Raw genomic sequence first — 22,263 nt, 5'->3', positions numbered from 1 at the left:
GTCTCTTTTATATCTTTCCCCTCTCACCCTTAACATATGCCCTCCAGTTCTGGACTCCCCCACCCCAGGGAAAAGACTTTGTCTATTTATCCTATCCATGCCTGTCAGGATTTTATAAACCTCTAGAAGGTCACCCCTCAGCCTTCAACACTCCAGGGAAAACAGCCCCAACCTATTCAACTTCTCCCTGTAGCTCAAATCCTCCAACCCTGGCAACATCCTTGTAAATCTTTTCTGAACCCTTTCAAGTTTCACAACATCTTTCTGATAGGAAGGAGACCAGAACTGCATACAATATTACAACAGTGGCCTAACCAATGTCCTGTACAATTGCAACATGACCTCCCAACTCCTGTACTCAATACTCTGACCAATAAGGAAAGCATACCAAATACCTTCTTCACTATCCTATCTACCTGCGACTCCACTTTCAAGGAGCTATGAACCTGCACTCCAAGGTCTCTTTGTTCAGCAACACTCCCTAGGACCTTACCATTAAGTGTATAAGTCCACTAAGATTTGCTTTCCCAAAATGTAGCACCTCACATTTATCTAAATTAGACTCCATCTGCCACTTCTCCATTGGCCCATCTGATCAAGATCCCATTATCATCTGAGGTAACCTTCTTCGCTGTCCACTACACCTCCAATGTTGGTGTCATCTGCAAACTTGCTAACAATACCTCTTATGCTTGCATCCGAATCCTTTATATAAATGATGAAAAGGAAAGGACCCAGCATGGATCCTTGTGGCACTCCACTGGTCATGGGCCTCCAGTATGAAAAACAACCCTCAACCACCACCCTCTGTCTTCTACCTTTGAGCCACCTCTGTTTCCAAATGGCTAGTTCTCCCTGCATTCAATGAGATCTAACCTTGCTAACCAGTCTTCCATGGGGAACCTTGTCAAATGCCTTACTGAAGTCCATATGGATCACATCAACCACTCTGCCCTCATCAATCCTCTTTGTTACTTCTTCAAAAACCTCAATCAAGTTTGTGAGACATGATTTCCCACGCACAAAGCCATGTTGACTATTCCTAATCGGCCCTTGCCTTTCCAAATACATATACATCCCGTTCCTCAGGATTCCCTCCAACAACTTGCACACCACCGACGTCAGGCTCACTGGTCTATACTTCCCTGGCTTGTCCTTACCATATTTCTGAAACAGTGGCACCACGTTGGCCAACCTCCAGTCTTCCAGCACCACAGGTTTATTTGGAAGTACTAGCTTTCGGAGCGCTGCTCCTTCAACCACCTGATGAGGGAGCAGCACTCCGAAAGCTAGTGCTTCCAAATAAACCTGTTGGACTATAACCTGGTGTTGTATGATTTTTAACTTTGTACACCTCAGTCCAACTCCAGCATCTCCAAATCATCACACCAAGATGATCTGGAACCATTCAGATCCCTATTAAAGCTCATAATCTTGCCCGCTCTCCCTAATTGGTTGGGAAACCAGAAGCAGGATACTCGGTTATGTGAAAAAGTCATGCCAAAGTCTGCTTGTTCACTATTTGGCTTCCACCATCTGGTTGTGAGCATCAGTAGAAAATTCTGACCTACATGCTTGCAAAAAATCAGCACATGGATACATATAAAATGTGCATGCACATGTGTTGCATGCAAAAGCATAAGTCAGCTTGCAGTCCCAATGTGGAATCCCCAAGATTGGCTTTGGATTATCAGAATTGCTGCTGATTTGGCTCTACATTATGAAGCTCTACAGGATTTAACATTGAAAAAGGTAAGTGCGAGCATGAGTTCTGTGTTAAATCTTATCTATGCACACTTGCATATCGGAAAAGAAAGGTTTACATGTGGAACGTTGGCATACACCCCGATCTATTTGTATCTCACCTTTCATGTGTAGTTTCTGGCAGTTCTTGATACACCAGAATGAATTTCTAATTACTAGCTTTCACAGGCGATCTTCAAAATTAAAACCAATGTTTTTGGCAAGACTGGTGGCTTCTGTGAATGTTTCACTGAAGCATTCATTTCAATTATACTGCTTCCTGTTGTGAGTGAAAGGCTTAACAACACCTCAGGCCTCTTATTAATAATTAATTCATTAATGGAGTTGTCTGCTGCACCTGTGACATTTTGCAGCAGATTCTCAGATTTCAAAACCTCGGTCCTTCACTTCGACTTTATTTATTATCGTGACTGGGCACCCATAAGGTTCCCACTCATTATCTGCAGTCATGCAGCCAGGCCACTAATGGGTTTATTTCTTTCTTCATGGTTACACAATGCATTATTGTACCTCCATCAGGCACAAAGTCTTTAAGATATCAAACTATGTTGTTTCAATGGAGCTCAATTTACAATAGCTTCCCTTTGGTCTTGTATAGTTGCTGAGGTTACCATCTCTGAACAAAAGTGAAGTACAACATTTCACAGGACTGAAATATGAGTCTCTGAATTTGAGGTAATCCATTCTTTGACCATCCTGATGAAGCTCTGACCAATAATTCACCTACTGTATTTTGACATGTTCACAGGCTTCTCTTTTCCTTTCACCTCCCAAATAAAAACAAATAAATGAATAAAAATGCAGGTAAAAGAAAAACACCCCTTACAAATAAATTGCAAATCCAAACAGAAAGACTGTTTATAATTAATAATTTGTGATTAATATTGTAGAATGTTTATATTAGTTATCAACACACATCTCAATCTGGAGTAAAGATTTGTACAGAGCATAACAAATAATATTTTTTATATGGTACTTTCCAAAGGAAGAAATGAGCAAAGCTTTTTACAACAATTAAGGACTTTTGAAGTGTATTGTTGCAATCCACAAAATGCAGCTGCCAATTTGAATACAACCACATGCCACAAACACAATTTAATAGTGATCAGATAATCTGTTTCAGTTGTTAATTGAGGAATAAATATTGGCCAAGACTCTGTGGATGGCTGGTACTCTTTGTGAATAAGAGCGCCATTTGTATCCACCTGGTGGAACAGTTTGGTTTGACATCCTCCCCAAATCTCAGTATCTGTAACAGTGCAGCACTCCCTCTATATTACTATGGCCATCAACTTTATTTTTCATCAAGTGCTGGAGTAGCACTTGAACCCATCACTTTCTAGATGGGTGGCAAGAGTGTCATGCATTGAGTCCCAGCTGATACGAGCATAAAGACTCTATAGTGTAGCAGCCGTAACCATAGAATTATACAACAGAAACATGGTGTTATTATAGAACAGAGGGAAGCTATTCAGCTCATCATACCTGGGCTAGGCTTCTGAAGGAGATATTCACCTTGCTTTTTAAATATAGCCCTGAAAATTCTTACTTTAAAGACATTGGTTCAATTCCTTTTCAAAAGTCTCAATTGTCTGTGTCTCCCCTGTAGTGATTGTAACGAAGTCAGCCTGGTGCAACTCATTGAATATGAATTCCCTGTTTGGGGCTATTAATCTGGTCCAATTAGGGAGCCCTGGGTGACATATATAAGCAGGAGTGTCGGGGGTCTGCTCACTCTGAGAGCTGGTTCTCATGAAGCTGGAACAGTGCCAAGAACCTTTTACGCGTAAATTAAAGGATGTGAAGTTGGAAGAGCACAGCAAGTCAGACAGCATCCGAAGAGCAAGAATGTCAACATTTCAGGACTGATGAAGGGTTTGGGCTCAAACACAGACTTACCTGCTGTCTGACCCGCTGTGCTCTTTCAGCTTCACATCTATTGACTCTGACTTCCAGCATCTGTAGTCCTTACTCCTAATAAATAAAGAATGACTTGGTGAAAGTGAGGACTGCAGATGCTGGAGACTAGACTTGAAAAATGTGGTGCTGGAAAAACACAGCAGACCAGGCAGCATTTGAGGAGCAGGAGAATCGACGTTTTGGGCATAAGCCCTTTCCTGAAGAAGAGTTTATGCCCAAAACGTCAATTCTCCTGCTCCTCGGATACTGCCTGGCCTGCTGTGTTTTTCCAGCACCATATTTTTCAACAAAGAATGACTTGATGACAGGTTATCAGCCTCAGTGCAGTTATTTCAGTGGCGACAAGAGAAAAGCACACTCTGAAGAAATTCACTCGCAATAGTCATCTTTAAATTGGGGTAAGCACATCTGTCATCATGCCATGATTTGGGAAGCTTGATTTATTTGATCCTGCTGCTGATGATTGAGCACAGTATGTGGAAAGGATGTGTTATTTTTTCTGAACCAATGACATTGGGGCAGATGAAAAGCAACAAGTAATTCTCCTGACAGCTTGTGGATCTATAGCTTTTTCGGTTATTAGGAGCCTAACTTTCCCTGAGACACCAGGTACCAAAACCTTTCAAGAGTAGATGTATTTAGTTAAGGAATATTATTACCCCAAGCCTCCTCTAAGTCTTAGCTGCCATCAGTTTTGCTCAGCGATTTGAGAACCAGGAGAATCTGTATGTTTTTGACGAAGTTAAGATGACTGGTAGAGGCATGTGACTTTGGTTTAACACTTAATGAAATGCTGAGAGACCATTTGGTATGGGGGATTAATGATGTAACCATGCAAAAGCACCTACTAGCTGAAGCCCAATTGGACACTACAGCTGGCTTCATCGTTGGAAAAATGCAGCAAGTGGAACATATGAGTTGCAGGGTATTCTGATGCAAGTGGACACCCTCACCAGTCCCACTGAGCTTGGGAAACACCACTTGAATACAATACAGGCAATTACATAGCCTCAGAGGGACTCTAGGTCAGCCCACAACTAAACCCAAAACAAAGCTAAGCCATGGCCAAACATTTGAAATTTCCTTCAGGACCCAGGGCAGCAAACCATTGTAGTTGCTGCTGATATGCGGACTCGAGACAGCAAAAGAGTCCCACTCAACTTAAATGGAGTAAGACAACTCATCGGCCAATATCCAGGCGAATGCACACCCTGGGAAGTTCACCGACATCTGGTTTGGAATAATTAGATTGCTCAGTACCAAAACCAATCAAAATAAACATCCAATTAAATGGCCACTCAGTCGATATCTGTGCGGACATTTCAGTGATCGCAGAATCAGTCTTTAACAAAATTTGCACTGGATTCTAATTCTTAACTTTGCATAAGATCTCCGTTAGACTGAGAACTTATGTCCCCCCCAGGGAACGTTTACACATTAAGGGTGTTACGACATGGGACAATCCCCTCTGCTAATTTAAACCTGGCACACAGAGAAGCTCACCTTGTACTGTAATCTGTTAAATTTCAAGAGGCAAAGAATTATCCTAGAGGTCACTATTTAAAGGAAAAATTAACAACTTTGTTATGTAAGTCCAACAGAGAATAGTAAAACCAACAACTACTTACAATTCCTTTCTCTTAAACTTATATTTTACCTCCCACTCTACAACACTGGTCTGATAAAAAATCCCTATTAAGATTTACAAAAAAAATTCATGTTTCAATAACCAAGCAGCTTTGTCGATTCTTCTTTGTAGATTTTCCTCTGTAGATTTTCTCTAGGTTGGTTTCAATGTTCTGGTGCGCAAATGTCTTAAAGACCTTTCCGAGAGCTCTTCAACGATCAGTCTGTATTTGTGTATGTCCTTGGCAGTTCTCCTTCTAACTGTTCAAAATGTCTGATTTTATACCCCAAAACATCAGATTATTTCATTGGTTTTAATAATAGCAAAATACTAAATTCAAATTTGATTGGAGTTTGGTATCTTGGGGCATAATTTAAACTGATTGGCTGAATTTGAATTAGTTTTTGTTTCATGACAACTCATCTGCAGCTATTTCTTAGAAAAAAGTGTTACATTCTTACTTTGTTCAATACTCTCTGTGCTTTGTCAGTCCTTGCTAGCTTTTCAACTCTCTTGAAGGTACAGTACACTGGTACACCTTCATAACAAGGGTACAACTTTGGTTCCATTCTTCTACGAGTAGTAGCTAGTTCAGTTACCTCTGATTGTAAAAAAAGGCTTGGGCCTAAGTTTCAAAATTGATTGAGAAAGATTCACCTTGATTGGTTCAGCATTTTCCGATGAGAAAATGGCTGCTGGAGTGAAGTCCTAATTAAATACCTGGAAGTTTTTCAGGAAAGCCTAGCGACAATGAAAGGAGCCAAGGCCACTTTGCAAATTGACCAGGAAGCAATTCCACAATTCAGTAAAGCCTACCAAGTGCCCTTTGCCTCCTGGACAAAGGTAAAGGCAGAAATTAGGAGGCTGGAAAGCGAAGGAATCAATTCAGTTTGCCTTTGTGGGGATTTGAACAAATAATAAACTGTTTTTTGCAGCTGGATAAATACTCAAACCTTCACCTAGAAGATTTATATGCAAAGTTGGCAGAGGGAAGAACTGTCCTCCATGAAGCTGGATATGAGCCATATCAACTTGCAATTGCAGTTAGATGAGGATTTTCAGAGAGATGCTACAATGAATACCCATAAGGGTTTGTACCAGTATATGAGACTGAGAAATGTTCTCCTCCCACCTACAAACATTTTGGAGAGGACAGTTCTATACAATTTTCATCAAGTAATCAGATAAAGCTAGTGTAGTTTTGTGAAAGAGAAGTTATATTTATCTAGTCTATTGGGGTTTTTGGTGAAGTAACATTTACAGTTGATAAAGGGAACAACCGTAACAAGGACAGAACGCCCCTGGTGCTCACCTTCCATCCTACCAACCTTTGCATAAACCACATCATCCGCCGACATTTCCGCCACCTCCAAAAAGACCCCACCACTAGGGATATATTTCCCTCCCCACCCCTTTCCGCCTTCTGCAAAGACCGTTCCCTCCGTGACTACCTGGTCAGATTCACGCCCCCCTACAACCCATCCTACAGTCCTGGCACCTTCCCCCGCCACCGCAGGAATTGCAAAACTTGCACCCACACCTCCTCCCTCACCTCCATCCAAGGCCCTAAAGGAGCATTCCACATCCATCAAAGTTTTACCTGCACATCCACCAATATCATTTATTGTATCCGTTGCTCCTGATGCAGTCTCCTCTACATTGGGGAGACTGGACGCCTCCTAGCAGAGCGCTTTAGGGAACATCTCCGGGACACCTGCACCAATCAACCACCTGTGGCCCAACATTTCAACTCCCCCTCCCACTCTGCTGAGGACATGGAGGCCCTGGGCCTCCTTCACCGCCGCTCTCTCACCACCAGACACCTGGAGGAAGAACGCCTCATCTTCCGCTTCAGAACACTTCAACCCCAGGCGATCAATGTGGACTTCAACAGTTTCCTCATTTCCCCTTCCCCCACCTCACCCTAGTTTCAAACTTCCAGCTCAACACTGTCCCCGTGACTTGTCTTACCTGCCTATCTTCTTTTCCACCTATCCATTCCACTCTCCTCCCTGACCTATCACCTTCATCTATGCTACTTTCTCCCCACCCCCACCCTCCTCTAGCTTATCTCTCCACCCTTCAGGCTCTCTGCCTTTATTCCTGATGAAGGCACCACTCATCCAGAATCTGATTTCCAGCATCTGCAGTCATTGTTTTTCCCTAACAAATATGGCGTGTATGGATTCCCTAAAATAATTTGATAAAGTGCTATTAAAGCCTCTACACAAAATAGTAGCACAGAATTAGGGGTCACAGTTTAAGGGTGTGGGATAAACTGTTTAGGACTAAGATGAGGAAAATTTTCTTCACTCAGAGAGTGGTGAGCCTCTGGAATTTGCTACCACAGAAAGAAGTTAAGGCCAAAACATCTTAAAACTTCATGCTTACCTGACAACATTGGTAACATCATTGGTTGAGTGGCAAAAAACAAGGCTTCGTGTTAACTGTTATTTGTTAGACTGGAGGAAGTTTATCCTACAATTCTCCATGGATCAATGATCCCCATATTCCATACACCCAACATCCTACTCTCTTCGGGCCAAAATGCATAATTAAACCTATACTTGGCAAACTGTTAAGCTAGGTTGTTTTTCACCAGATACTTGTATATTTATAGCTAGATTCACATAAAGAGTTGTCCTCAATTTTTCAGGTCAGAGATTATTGGTTAGGATTATATTTAACTGCATGGGATCTGGCGATATCAACCATTCGGCCAAGATGATTGTGGTAGTTTAAGACATGTTCATACAAAGCAGATCGTGCATGGTACCTGATGAACAGAAATTAGCTATCCGGCATCACAGCTGGCAGTTCACATTTCATGGATTTGGAAACATTGAGAACAAGCTAAAATAAAAATGCTCAACTACTTGTCTGCACAGGGAGCAACCAAAGGAAGGAAAAGTATCAACACCAAATCAATACGCACTCGAAGTGGAAAGAGAACAAAACAGGTCTCTCCCAATAGTTTTTCTCATGTTTAACATTAAGACTGTTTTCATCGATAAGCCTACAATTCCTAACAAAGAAAATTTCTCTTGGTGTGTGCATTATTCAGTGTAGGAGGGTTTGGGCAAATAGATAATCATTTTGCCACTGCCATATTATAAATAGTGCTGAATGTTTATAATATGTAATTATTTAAGAACTTGGGTTCAAAATAAAGATAAATGTTATTTTCTATTCAGTTCTTCAAAGAAAAGCTTGTGTGTCTTTATTAAGAGTCAGAAACTCATTTTTCTTAGCAGTGGGACGAAACAGTACCTTCAGGTAATCTTATGACTTAAGCTAAATAACTAGAAAGCTCCCTCGTGAGATAATTGCTGAAGCGTTTGCTAAATTGTGCTGTCATCACCCAGAAAAGGTGAAGCCAGAAGCAGATTCAGTTAAGAAGGAAAAATCATCTGATAACAGCCTCAAAGTAGTGGCCATAACTGGAAAAAGCCTTGACATTTTTTTTAAAATTCAGTGAGAAAGGTCAGTGAGTTAGGCTATGGCTATGTATCTCAGGGAGAGACAGATCTGGTGAATGTACAGAATGTAAAAGGAAATGCTTGTGCACTTGACAGTTGAGTAAGATGTTTTTCTGATTCTGGTGGGAGGGGTGCAATAGAAATCAAGGCCCACTGTGGCAAGAGCCATATTAAAAATCTAAATTCCTTACACAAAAATGCTCAGCTTGCTTCTCTTTATTAATGTTAACTAACACAAGAGAGACTTTCACTTGGTTTAACAATAAGCTGAAAAAACATTTATCACAGGCAAAATTATTCTTTACCTAAGCTACCATGCTTTGTTTTCTTCTTTTTTGTAATAAACTTTTGTTCTTTTAGTGAAAATATGTTGGCAGCCTCATGTGAATATAATCAGTAGCTGACCACAACAGTAAACAAATCACACAAGTAGAATTTATGGTATTTCAAGCCAGATTTCACTCTGGAAACTAACTTGTTAAATATTCAGTATCAGCTGGAATCATAACAATGGTACATTCCTGATATATGCAGCTGTCAGATAACATTATATTGACAGATCAATATTTAACACTAAATGTAATTTTAAATCATAAAATCAGATACATTTACAGAATTTCTGTCTTTTCAAAATAAGTTCATATAATCTGTCCCATGTAAAGTAAAGCCTAAAGTCAAAACACGTGGTCTTCAGCAAATGTTTATAATGAAAAGCTCCCTGTGAAGCAAAGCCCAAAGAAGTCCTCCTGATTCAAATAGCCATAGAATGGAATAGGAAGTTTGAAGGTTGCACACTGTGTACATTTCTGTTTTCTCTCTAGTGTCTGTGCTGCCCCATTGCAAGGTACAACATTATGGGCGGCACGGTGGCACAGCAGTTAGCACTGCTGCCTCACAGCGCCTGAGACCCAGGTTCAATTCCCGACTCAGGCGACTGACTGTGTGGAGTTTGCACGTTCTCCCCGTGTCTGCGTGGGTTTCCTCCGGGTGCTTCGGTTTCCTCCCACAGTCCAAAGATGTGCGGGTCAGATGAATTGGCCATGCTAAATTGCCCGTAGTGTTAGGTAAGGGGTAAATGTAGGGGTATGGGTGGGTTGCGCTTCGGCGGGTCGGTGTGGACTTGTTGGGCTGAAGGGCCTGTTTCCACACTGTAAGTAATCTAATCTAGTTATTGCGACATTATTTATGAAATATGTCAAGAGACACTGTTTCAAATTTGAGCCAACTATACATACCATGTCAATTCAATGGTATTTGCTATTCTATGCACATTCAGTACAACACTACTGACAAAGTGAGCAACCAATTCCTAATATATTATAATGTAGTCCTGGGTTTTCACAATATATCACCTTGTGAACTGATGATTTACATCTTCTGTAATCTCTGTTGACAGTGAAGTGAACAAACATAATTGGTAAAACCAGATTGGATTAATAAAAATGAAGCAACTTTATTTCACAGCACCTGCATATATAGTGTAACATGCATTGACCTTGGTCAATTGATACCACTTGTCCTTGTATGAAAATATAAAATAATGAATATGATACATTTCCCCACATCAGTGGATTATCTTGCTTTCCTGAAAATTAGTATATAATGCCGACGTTTTATTCTTCCCCAGCCTTTTTCTGAGCCTCTATGACTCTCAGTTTCAAAGATCAATCTGCCTGTACTGAATCTGCTTCAAAGGCCTCTCTGCCTGTGTCTGTCCTTGGTGACATTTTGCTCTTTTTTTATGACCAAGTGTCAAAGTGCATCAGCCTCTCACCCATATCTGCAGCAAAGGCATTGCAATAATCTTAAACAAATCAAGAGGTAAATTTGATAGAACTCTTACATAAACAATTGTGCCACCATAAAATTTTGCATTTATGACTGCAATAAAAAGTAATAAGTACTTTGCCCAATGAGCTGAATTTGAATTATTTTAAGCACAATGTGACACTTAATTATAGCCATCACAATAAATCAGCATCACTTCAGTTTTGTCTGCTTTGTCTGATATGGTGGAGAAAAATGGCTTGGAAGAAACTTTTGTCTAAAATAAGAGATAATTTATTGCATGATAATAATATGGTACATGATATATTGATATAATAGACATTGTCTTAGTAACAATGAGGTTTATCTCCTTCGAGATCCAGAGCTGTTCTTGTCACCCAGGTTCTGATGGCATCATTTTAAGCAGACCTTATACATAACTCAACAACCTTTAGAACCTTTTATAAACTGAACACCTTCTCTACCAACTCGCAGAAGCTTTTTGCCCATTATTGTCATTGATACATACATAGAGATAATTACAATGCTCTATCTGCCCCACGTCTTTGTCTTTATAAGTTTAGCAGGTCTGGAGCTCTTCCTATTGTTCCAGTTGTGTTCTCTTTTGTGTTCTTCACCATGTGAAGTCTGTAAGTCACTTTAAACTGGGGGATTTCTTATTTTCTGCATGTTCTTTAGAGGACATCATTGCTGCTGAATCAAACATTTGGTCCATTATTTGACTAAAGGATCCTTAATCTCCTGACCTTTCATCACAAAGGGCCTCTTTTCTGCAGAAACAGGTAACTGCTTTACAATGTCACCTGGAGGATCTTTTAATCTGATAAATGTTCTTTGTGGAAGGAAGGTGCTGTGTAGAAACAGATGTTTTCTTCCTTCCCATGCCATTCGATCTCTGAACAAAACGTTTTTTTTTCCTGAATCTGTGAACATTGGATGTCCTTGTTCAGTGGTGGCTTGCATGGAGTAACATTAAGCTTATCTTCAATATTAAAAATCACACAACACTAGGTTATAGCCCTAGGTTTAATTGGAAGCATTAGCTTTCGGAGTACCTGACCTTCATCGGGTGGTTGTGTGATTATAACCTAGTGGACTATAACTTGGTGTTCTGTGATTTTTTTAACTTTGTACACCTTAGTCCAACACCGGCATCTCCAAATCATATCTTCGATATATGTGAGCTCATCCTTACTTACATTCTGCAAGCAAATCTGTGCAGAAGTGGGTAAGCTCTACACGGATTCCTGAAGAAGGGCTCATGCCCGAAACGTCAATTTTCCGGCTCCTTGGGTGCTGCCTGACCTGCTGTGCTTTTCCAGCAACACATTTTCAGCTGTAAGCTCTACACTTCAACTTGTTTATAAAGTTAGCTATATGCATTCCTTCCCTATTGAACCCAGCGTATTCACTTCCTCCATCATATTATTTGAGAATGATTGCCTACTTACCACTGATCTCTGTCACTGATACTGATGCTACCTCCTCAAAAAATTGAAGAATTGATATGTTCCCCTTGAAATTATGTGGTGCCTGACGTCAGAGTAGAGTCTACCACACAGTTTAATCACCACACTGTGTTGCTGTCTGAACAATTTCAGTTAAGAATTTACCAATGCATTCAAATGGATCATATTGCTCGTTCTTTCATCACCATTGTAACAAACTTTGCTGATTTTTGTCATCTGAACTCTCTTCAGTGTTATCAGGAATGGAAAACATTTCAGCCAACTCTGTGTAGTTCTGTTGATGGTAATAATGAAAAAAATCTATGATGCCAAAATAGGTAATCTCAGGGTTTCCATCTTCTAAGAGGCCCAATGAAATCTCCTACCAGTTTTCTTTCAACTGATTGTTCAAAAACCAATCTTTCCTTGTCCATGATTGGCTATTTCTTGACTGGCATCATACAACTAGATTGTGCCAGTTCGTAATCAATTATAATTAATTTAACTCCTTTCATCTTTGAAGAAGGTTGAGGTCAAAACATACAATCATGCCCAAAAGTGATCATTCTTGATTTTGAAATACACATTCTGTAATCTCTGATATGGCTAGTGTTGGAAAGTTGCTTGTACCATACCTTTAATCTTGAGATCATGAAATTTCTCCCTGGACCATGCAATTTTAATGTTACAGGCTGTAATCTTTGTTTCTTTATCCACACGATCTGATAATATCATGACATTTGCTTTGGTATCAACCTGTAAATTAATTCCTTTTCTTGCCAAAATAATTTGCTTGGGTTGTGAATTTCCCCTATGAATGCATTCAATTTTTCTTCTTTGTAAGTTGCTCTCGCTCACAAACTTCTTTTCCTAAGTAGGTTTTCGATATTTTGCTGCTATACAACCATGTCCTACTTCTGCAAATCTACTGGGAAGTGACCTATTGATTGACAGATGAAAAGCAATGGCCTGTTTCTCTGATGGCCAAATAGCTGTTTCTGCAACATACTGAGAGTAGTATGTGGGACACTGCAGAATCCCTGACATAGCAGATCCCAAAGGAATTGCCTGGGAATTGAAGATTCCACTGCAATCCCCTGACACCTGGAACCCTCAGAAAGTATCCATTCAATTCAAAGAATTCAAAGGGTTCTGCTGCAGTTAATTAAATAATTACTCAAGAAAACTTAGAATATTAAAACCTAATTTAATACCTGATAAACTATTAAAATGACCTCCCCAAATTTCCTTCACCCCCTACTTGCCCTAAACCTATAACCACCCTCCAGATCCTGACCCACAAGCCCTGTCAAATCCAATACCTTCTGAGTCTCACCTATCCCAACTCACAGTAAACACTGTCTCCTCGCCACCTGGCATCCTCATACTTAAGTAAACTTACTCTTTGACAGGAGCTGTCCAAGTAACTGCCTGTGATGCTAGATATATAAATCATGAAATATGACTAATGGTTGCTGTGAAAAATGGAGTACGATTTTTTTCTTCCCAACTATCCTATGCTGTAAGGGACCTGTTGGATTTAAAATCTGGTTTCACATTTCACAAAGAGCTATAATTGAAATTTGCTGTGAAAAACATGGAGTTCTTTAATAACATAAAATCGGAGTGGAGCGGCTATTTGAGTTTGATTGCACTCCTCAGGAAATCCAGTTCCATTGTTTTTGAATAGTTGGTCACTATTTGTGCTTCTGAGCTTCCCTTGCTCCACAGATCTGACACTGACTCTTAATCTCTGCTGTCGAGCTTACTTTACATACTGGTTTCTCATTGGGTCTTTGGGTTTTTATTTGTACCTTAAAGGTGAATGAATTCTGTCACTTTCCTATTATAAGATTGCTCTTCTCCTCTTAGGATTTATCTATGGTTCCTTTTGTGTACTGCTCCCAGAGCCATCTAAATGGCATTTTCCAAAATCAAATCTTCATTGAGTGGAACAAATCTAACAACAATAATTTTGTGTCTTATAAATTCTGATTTCAAAGCTCCATAGTCACATTTCTTTACCGATCTATGGAGGTTATTTATGACATTATCAGTGAATTTCCATAAGTGCTAAACCTCTTCTTGTTCTTTAAAGAATTTTCTTTATTCTAAGATTAAAATAGTTAGACAAAACATAACTAATTTAATCAAAGGACCTGTGCTCGCTTTCCTGCAGTGAGTTATGACATCATTAGCTGTGGTCTCAAATAATCACAAAAGTATGTTTACATGTTCAGTTTTTGATTTAATGCCTAGTTTGGAAGGATTTCTATATCCTAAAAACTGTTTTCTTCAAGATGTTCTACTTTGTATTTGGCCCATCTCTAAATTTTTATCTGCCAGCAAATATTATTCTGCTTTAATTTATTTCTGGTGAATATTTCTTTTTCTTACTTTAAAAAATTTCAGTTCTGCTGCAAAACAACGCTATTTCATTCTCTTCACTGTAAAGGCATTTTGCCTACTCCTTCTCTGTACTGTTGAATTGGAGAAATTTCCTCTATTTGCAGTCAAAATGGAGACTTCCCACCTTCTGAGAATATTGTGGATAATTCCCACCCTTGGCAGCCTAATAAACAATTCCTGCCCTCTTTAATGGCATTATGAATTAATCGTGATTTCTGTGGTTTTACGCTTAATCCTGTTCTCCTAATGTTTTCTCTAGATGATTCACAGTCTCTTCTGTGCTGCTAATTACACACAGTGGCCTTACCATTTCAGTAAGATTCCATTCTCTTTAATAGCTTTTTAAAAAATTCTTCATGGGATGAGGGTGTCACTAGCCAGGCCAGCGTTTATTACCGATCCCTTATCCAGAAGGCTGCTAAGAGTCAAACACATTGCTGTGGTTCTGGAGTCACAAGTTGGCCAGACAAGATAAGAATGGCAGTTTCCTTCCCCAGAAGGGCATGAGTGAACTAGGTGAGTTTTTCCTCAACAATTGGCAATGAATTGTAACGGTCATCATTAGATTCTTAATTTTTATTGAATTCAATTTCCATCATTTGTAGTGACCATGAACCCATGGTCCCAGAACATTATCTAGGTCATTGGATTAACAGCCCAGCAATAATGCCACTGGGGCCAAAGCTTCTCTGAATCAATCACCTTAAAAAAATTCTTCCTGACTTTACTACAATTTGAATTGGGGCTCTGTCACTCTCGTTAACTTTCTCTTCAATTAGACTCTGCTTCAAAATCTAAACTGCTCCTTTATCTTTATCTTTGTCTATTTAATTTGGCTTTGCTGATTCCCAGTGTTGTGACCTAATTTTAAATTACTCCCGTGCCCCTTGATTTCCACTATTGTAGCCATTGCTTACTTTGGTGGCAATGATCTCTCTCAGCGATAAGTATTTTACTTACTACTAGCTTGCTCAGTCTGCAAATGAGCATTTTTAACAAAGTTTTTCCCTTGACCGCCAGGAGTTTCAACTTTACTCGTGGAGCCTCTGGAGTCCAATTACTCTCTGGCTGAACCCAGATTTGCTAACTTTCCTATAGTTTATTGTCATCTGATGCAATCCATAGCTGCTAAGTGTGACTAGAATTCCAGATCCAATCTCCTGACAAATTGGGTATGAATCAGCTTTCATAACTCTATTTACATTTCTGTAGTCTGTGCAGAATCTGGTCGGCCAAGTCAGTTTAGGAGTGAACACAACCAGGGAACTCCAGCTATTTGGCTAGGTTCACCTAAGTGATTTTCTTGCATGTATTGCATCTCCTTTTTCACCTGGGCTTGTTTTCACGGGCTTAAAAAAATAAGGATGTTGATTTATTGATTTCCCAAATCGTGCCTAGCTAACACTGTACATTATAATGTATCTCTAGAGATGTCCTTGAATTTCCTAAGTAATCTGATTACACCTTCCCATTGTTCTTCCTCGAATTACAAGATTATCTGACTGTCTATGTACTTTTCAGCATTAGTTAGTCAGATTATAGGAAGCTTACTTTGTGAACTATCCAGCTCTCCTACCTCTGTCTCTATCTATTCACTATTCTTACCACTTGATATATTTGCTCTTTCTTATCTCCCTTTCAATGATAATGTTTTTAACATTTTTAAGTGACATAATCAATTCTTCTTCCTACAATCTGGAATATCTACCACACAAGATACTTTACTAACCTTCTTAATTATTGACCACTGAATTTCACTTTCACCCTGTAAACACTAACATTTTGTCTCCTGTTTGAAATATTCCAGTTACAGCATGTTTGTGTGCTGCCCATTCTTTCACCCTTGCATGTCAAGTTTTTAAAAACTCTTGCATTATTTTGTCTGCTCCTGTGTGTTTCTCTGAACAAATGGACACATAATCCAACATTTGGGATTTGTCTTTTTGTCTTAAAAACATTTCCTTGGTTAAAAATAATGGACGTCTTATCTTGTGACCATGGTCAACTTGAATGGACTAAAACCAGTAGCGGAATGTCTGTTGGCAAATAACAAAAAAAAATCAATCCGTTGTGGGATTTTATGACAATATGCCTTAACCATTGCTTTGATAGAATAATGTCATCTCGTTGGTTTCCTGTGTTTGTTGATAATAGGCAGGGTGCTTCAAATGTTTTGTATCAATTATTTATTAGACATAAATTTGGAATCTTGGTATGACTTTATTTTTATTGGTAATCCATACCAATTTTAAAAAAATGCATTTATTTTTCTTCTACCACTCTGACTGTAATTATCCTGAAAGGAATAACTTCTGGTAATCAGGTTGTCATGTCCAGAATTGTAAGGATATCTTAGTATCCCACTTCTGTTTTACGTAATGGTCCCTCACAGTCTAACAACACTTTACTGAATGGTTCTTCAAAAACTGGAGTAGCATTAAATGTGCCAGTTTGATTTTACGTTGAGGTTTTCCCGTTACCTAACATGTGTGCCACCTTTCCATTTAACAAGAACCTCTTATGTCTCTAAACCACCTTATTCACCTCTCCTGCACTCACAGCAGGGTTTACCTTTGATTTCATAGTTGTAAAAAGTTAAAAATCAGACAACACCAGGTTATAGTCCAACAAGTTTATTTGGAAGTACGAGCTTTCAGAGTGCTGCTCCTTCATCAGGTAACTAGTGGGGCAGGATCATAAGGCACAGAATTTATAGGAAAAATATCATAGTGCCGTGCAATTAAAATGATATGTTGAACAAACCTAGATTGCTGTTAAGTTTTTTATCTTTTAGAATGGGTTGCAGGTTTTGTTTAATTAATATGTAAATCCCCGAACTTCTTTTAAATCACATTCTCGGGATAACTTAAGTTTTATTAAAAAAAGGTGACATCTCAGCTCAGACAATGTATTAAAGGTGTGAGGTTAGAGTCTGTCTGTATCCCAAACTTGAATCAGACTGGTTCAATTTTCAAAGTAGGAATTTATAAAATGCTATATAGATTGACCGCCTGCAGGTTGTGTGCTTTTTGAGCAAAAATTGAATGTTTCTGCAAATACAATTCTGCAAATGCAAATTCACCCCATAGACGTGTGTGTGTGTGTGTGTGTGTGTGTGCGCGCGCGCGCATGTGAACACATTCTGAATAAAAATTTCCCCTCTTTGTGATGATTCTCACTTCTACCCTCAACACCAGATCTGAGGATTGAGAAACATAGAAAATAGGAGGAGGGGTATTTCGTTTAGCCCTTTGAGCCTGCTTTGCTATCCAGTATAATTATGGCTGATCATCCGACTCAGTACCCTTTTCCTACTTTCTTCCCATACTCTTTGTTCCTTTTAGCCCTAAGGAATATAGCTAACTCCACCTCAAAAACATTAAATGCTTTGGCCTCAACCACTTTCTGTGGCAGAGAATTCCATGGGCTCACCACTCTTTGTGTGAAGAAATGTCCCTTCAACTCAGTCATAAATGGGCTATGCAGTATGCTAAAATTGTATGACCCCTGGTTCTGGACTCCCTGGTCATCAGGAACATTCTTCCTGTGTTTGCCTTGTCTAGTCCTGTTAGAATTTTTTAAGTCTCTTTGAGAGTCCCCCTCATTCTTCTAAACTCCAGTGAGTACACTCCTTAACTGATCCAGTCTCTCTTCATACGATAATCCTGCCATCCCAGGAATCAGTCTGTGAAACCTTTGCTGTGCTCCTTTCATATTCCGAACGTCTTGCCTCAGATAACGAAGGCAAAACTAGATGTGGCCTCATCCAGGCCCTGTGCAATTGCAGCAAGACATCCCTGCTCCTGCGTGCAAATCCGTTCGCAATGAAGCCAATGTATTATTTGTCTTCTTCACTACCTGCTGCACTTTTTTTTGCTTATTTTCAGTGACTGGTATACAAGGACACCCAACATCTTGTTCCACCTCCCCCTTTCTCAATTTACCAAAACCTCAGGATCTTCCCAGTTTTCCCTTCTTGTCTTCTTCTGGCTACTTGTCTTCTTTTCACTCTCCAACCTTCTACCCTTTTCCTATTTATGAGGAGGGTGGGGAGAGAAAAAAATGTAATTTTATGAATCAGCACACAATTGTCAGCTATTTCTGCTGTCTATCTCATAGTTCCAACTCTCTGATCTTCAACATTCTAATTACCAAATTAAGAATTTTTTTAAAAAATTCTTCAGAGGATGAACTCTCTGAGAGATTCATATGTCACAATTACTCCTAATGCCCATACCCACCTATCAAAATTACATGGATTTACCCTTTCAAATTCAATGTAGGTATGACCAGGCTGTTCCCTAAATTGCAAAACTTTTTGCTTGTATGCTTCAGGAATTAGCTCATATGCACCCAGAATGGCCTTTTGTGCAGCATCACAATCCATATAAAGTTCCTCTGCCTGTGAGCTTTTCCAGCAATTACTGGTGTTGTTTCTGATGCAAGTAATATATCCCTTTCTAAGAAGCCAGCTGTCTCTTAGTATACTCTCTGATATCACAGATAACACAAATCTTACAAGCTAGTGAGGGTAGGAATAGAAGAATAGAGCAGATGAATGTGTGGCTTTGGAGATGGTGCAGGGGAGAAGGGTTCACATTTTTGGATCATTGGAATATCTTCTGTGGTAGAAGTGACCTGTATAAGAAGAACAGATTGGACATGAATAGGAAAGAAACTAATATACTGGTAGGGAGATTTGTTAGAACTACTTGGAAGGATTTAAACTAGTAAGGTGGGCAGTTGGGACTCAGGGAGATAGTGAGGAAAGAGATCAGTCTGAGACTGGTGCAGTTAGGAAAAGGAGCAAGTCAAGCAGTCAGGGCAGACAGGAACAAAGCAGAGAATAAGGTAGGACTGATGATTAAACTGTACTTATTTCAATGCAAGGGGCCAAACAGGGAAGGCAGATGAACTCAGGTCATGGTTAAGAACATGAGCCTGGGATATCATGGCAATTACAGAGACTTGGTTTACAGATGGGCAGGACTGGCAGCTTAATGTTCCAGGATATAAATGCTATAGGAAGGATAGAAAAGGGGGAGGCAAGAGAGGAGGAGAAGTTGCATTTTTGGTTAGGGATAACATTACAGCTGTACTTAGGGAGAATATTGTTTGGAATACATTTAGGGAAACCACTTGGGTGGAACTGAGAAATAATAAATGGACGATTACCTTATTTGGATTGTACTAAAAAGCCCCCAGTAGTCATCTGGAAATTGAGAAATGAATTTGTAAAGAGATCACAATTATCTGCAAGAATGGTGGTTATGGTCGGGGATTTTAACTTTCCAAACATAGACTGGGACTGCCATAGTTTTAAGGGTTTAAATGGAGAGGAATTTCTTATGTGTGTACAAGAAATTTTTATGATTCAGTATGTGGATGTACCTACTAGAGAAGGTGCAAAACTTGACTTCTCTTGGGAAATAAGGCAGGGCAGGTGACTGAGGTGTCAGTGGGGGAGCACTTTGGGGCTAGCGACCATAATTCTATTAGATTTAAAATAATGATGGAAAAGGATAGAGCGGATCTAAAAGTTAACATTCCAAATTGGAGGAAGGCTAATTTTGATGGTATGAGGCAAGAACTTTCAAAAGTTGATTGGGTATTTGCAGGTAAAGGGACAGCTGGAAAATGGGAAACATTCAAAAATGAGATAACAAGAGTCCAGAGATAGTATGTTACTGTTCGGGTGAAAGGCAAGGCTAGTAGGTGTAGAGAATGCTGAATGGCTAAAGAAATTGAGGTTTTGGTCAAGAAAATGAAGGAAGCATATGTCAGGTATAGGCAGCAGAGATCGAGTGAATTCTTAGAAGAGTATAAAGACAGTAGTAATATACTTAAGAGGGAAATCAGGAAGGCAAAAAGGGGACATGAAATAATTTTGGCAAATAGGGTTAAGGAGAATCCAAAGGGATTTTATAAATATATGAACGAGAAAGGGGTAATTTGGAAGAGAATAAGACCCCTCAAAGATCAGCACAGCAGCCTATGTGTGTGGAACCATAGGAGATGGGGGGACATAATAAGCAAGTATTTTGTATCAGTGTTTACTATGGAGAAGGACATGGAAGAAAAGGAATATGGGGAAATAGATGGTAACATCTTGACAAATTTCCATATTACAGAGGAGGAGGTGCTGGATGTGTTAAAAGCCATAGTTTCAATCTCTGTCTTTTTTCTAACTGGTGGCTGCCAGTAGCTAGGCGCTAAGTATTCCTTCTGAAAGAAGCACCACTGATATACTGCAACAAAAAGAAACCTTTTAAGAAAACACAACAAACCAGGTACCCAAGATTGATGATGCACTCCAGCCCCACTGGTGTCTGCCAGTTGCGGAAGGATTAAAGCATACTGGTTGACACATGTTCCTTCTCCAGTCACACAGACAAAGGCAAGCACTGAGAGCAATCAATCTCTTTGGCTGCATGCTACCTCAATCTTTGATGGGCACTTTGTCCACATGCACAGCAGTCCCATGAGAACGTCATCTAATCTGCCCACCTTCTACCACACCAAGTGGCCAAAGGTTAGGAGTGAGGGACTTAAGTACCACCAGAAATTGAGAAGGGGCTGTAACCTCTCACAACCTACCTAGATATCAAACATAGACACCTCCAGATCACAGAAATTACAGGTATCCCCAGGTTTCATGAATCAACTGAACAAACTGTTTCAGAAAACCAGTGTATGTTACACGCTCCACACCAAATCCCTAATAGGCAAAGGGAGTTTCCAGCACTGAAAGGCGCCCACCAAGAACCCTCCCCTTCCAGACCATTCAATGGAATATCAACAGTATGTTTAATGAGAGTGGGGAGTTGGAGGGTTTGCAAGCGGAGTTCGTAAAGGAAACCCTTCTGTGTAGTGGAAGGTAAGGGGAGGGGGAATTTCCAGAGACAGAACAGAGAGTTACTACTGCACAAAAATAAGCCATTTGAGCCACCATACTTGCTCAGGTCTCTTACCTAGCCTCAATCTCCTGCTTCTTCCCCATATCTCAGCATACCATTTCTATCTAAATAATCACCAATGCCCCCATCTTGAATGCACTGATTGAACCACCTCCACTATATTTCCAGACAGTCCATTCCAGACCTTAAGTGCTTGCTGTGGGAAGAAATGTTTACTCACATCACCCTTGCTTCATTTGCAAATTACTTTAATGTCCTTTCATAGATTCATAGAGTTGTACAGCACAGAAACAGACCCCTCAGTCCATATTGTCCACGCTGACCAGATATCCTAAATTAATCCACTTCCATTTGCCACCATTTGGCCCATATCCCTCTTAACTCTTCCTATTCATATATCCATCCATTGCCTTTTAAATGTTGTCATTGTACCAGCTTCCACCACTTCCCCTGGCAGTTTGTTCCATACGCACACCACCCTTTGCATGAAAAAGTTCCTCCTTATGTGCCCCTCTCACCTCAAACCTATTCTCTCTCGTTTTGGACTTCAAACCCTGGGAAAAAGACTTTGTCTATTTACCTTATCTGTGTCCCTCATGATTTTATAAACTTCTATAAGGTCACCCCTCAGCCTCCAACACGCCAGGGAAAATAGTCCCAGCCTGTTCAGACTCTATCTATTGCTAAAACCCTCCAACCCTGGCAACATCTTTGTAAATCTTTTGTGAACATGTTCAAGTTTAACAACATCCTTCCTATCAAAGGGAGACCAGAATTGCACACAATATTCCAAAAGTGACCTAAACAATGTTTTGTACATGACTCCCAATTCCTATACTCAATGCACCGACCAACCAAGGCGAGTGCACCAAATGCTGCCTTCACTATCCTTTCTACCTGCGACTCCACTT

This window comes from Hemiscyllium ocellatum, chromosome 28 (assembly GCF_020745735.1).
Source record: "Hemiscyllium ocellatum isolate sHemOce1 chromosome 28, sHemOce1.pat.X.cur, whole genome shotgun sequence".
In the NCBI taxonomy this organism is placed as follows: Eukaryota; Metazoa; Chordata; class Chondrichthyes; order Orectolobiformes; family Hemiscylliidae; genus Hemiscyllium; species Hemiscyllium ocellatum.
The sequence above is the reverse complement of the archived record's forward strand: the minus strand, read 5'-3'. Positions refer to the sequence as shown.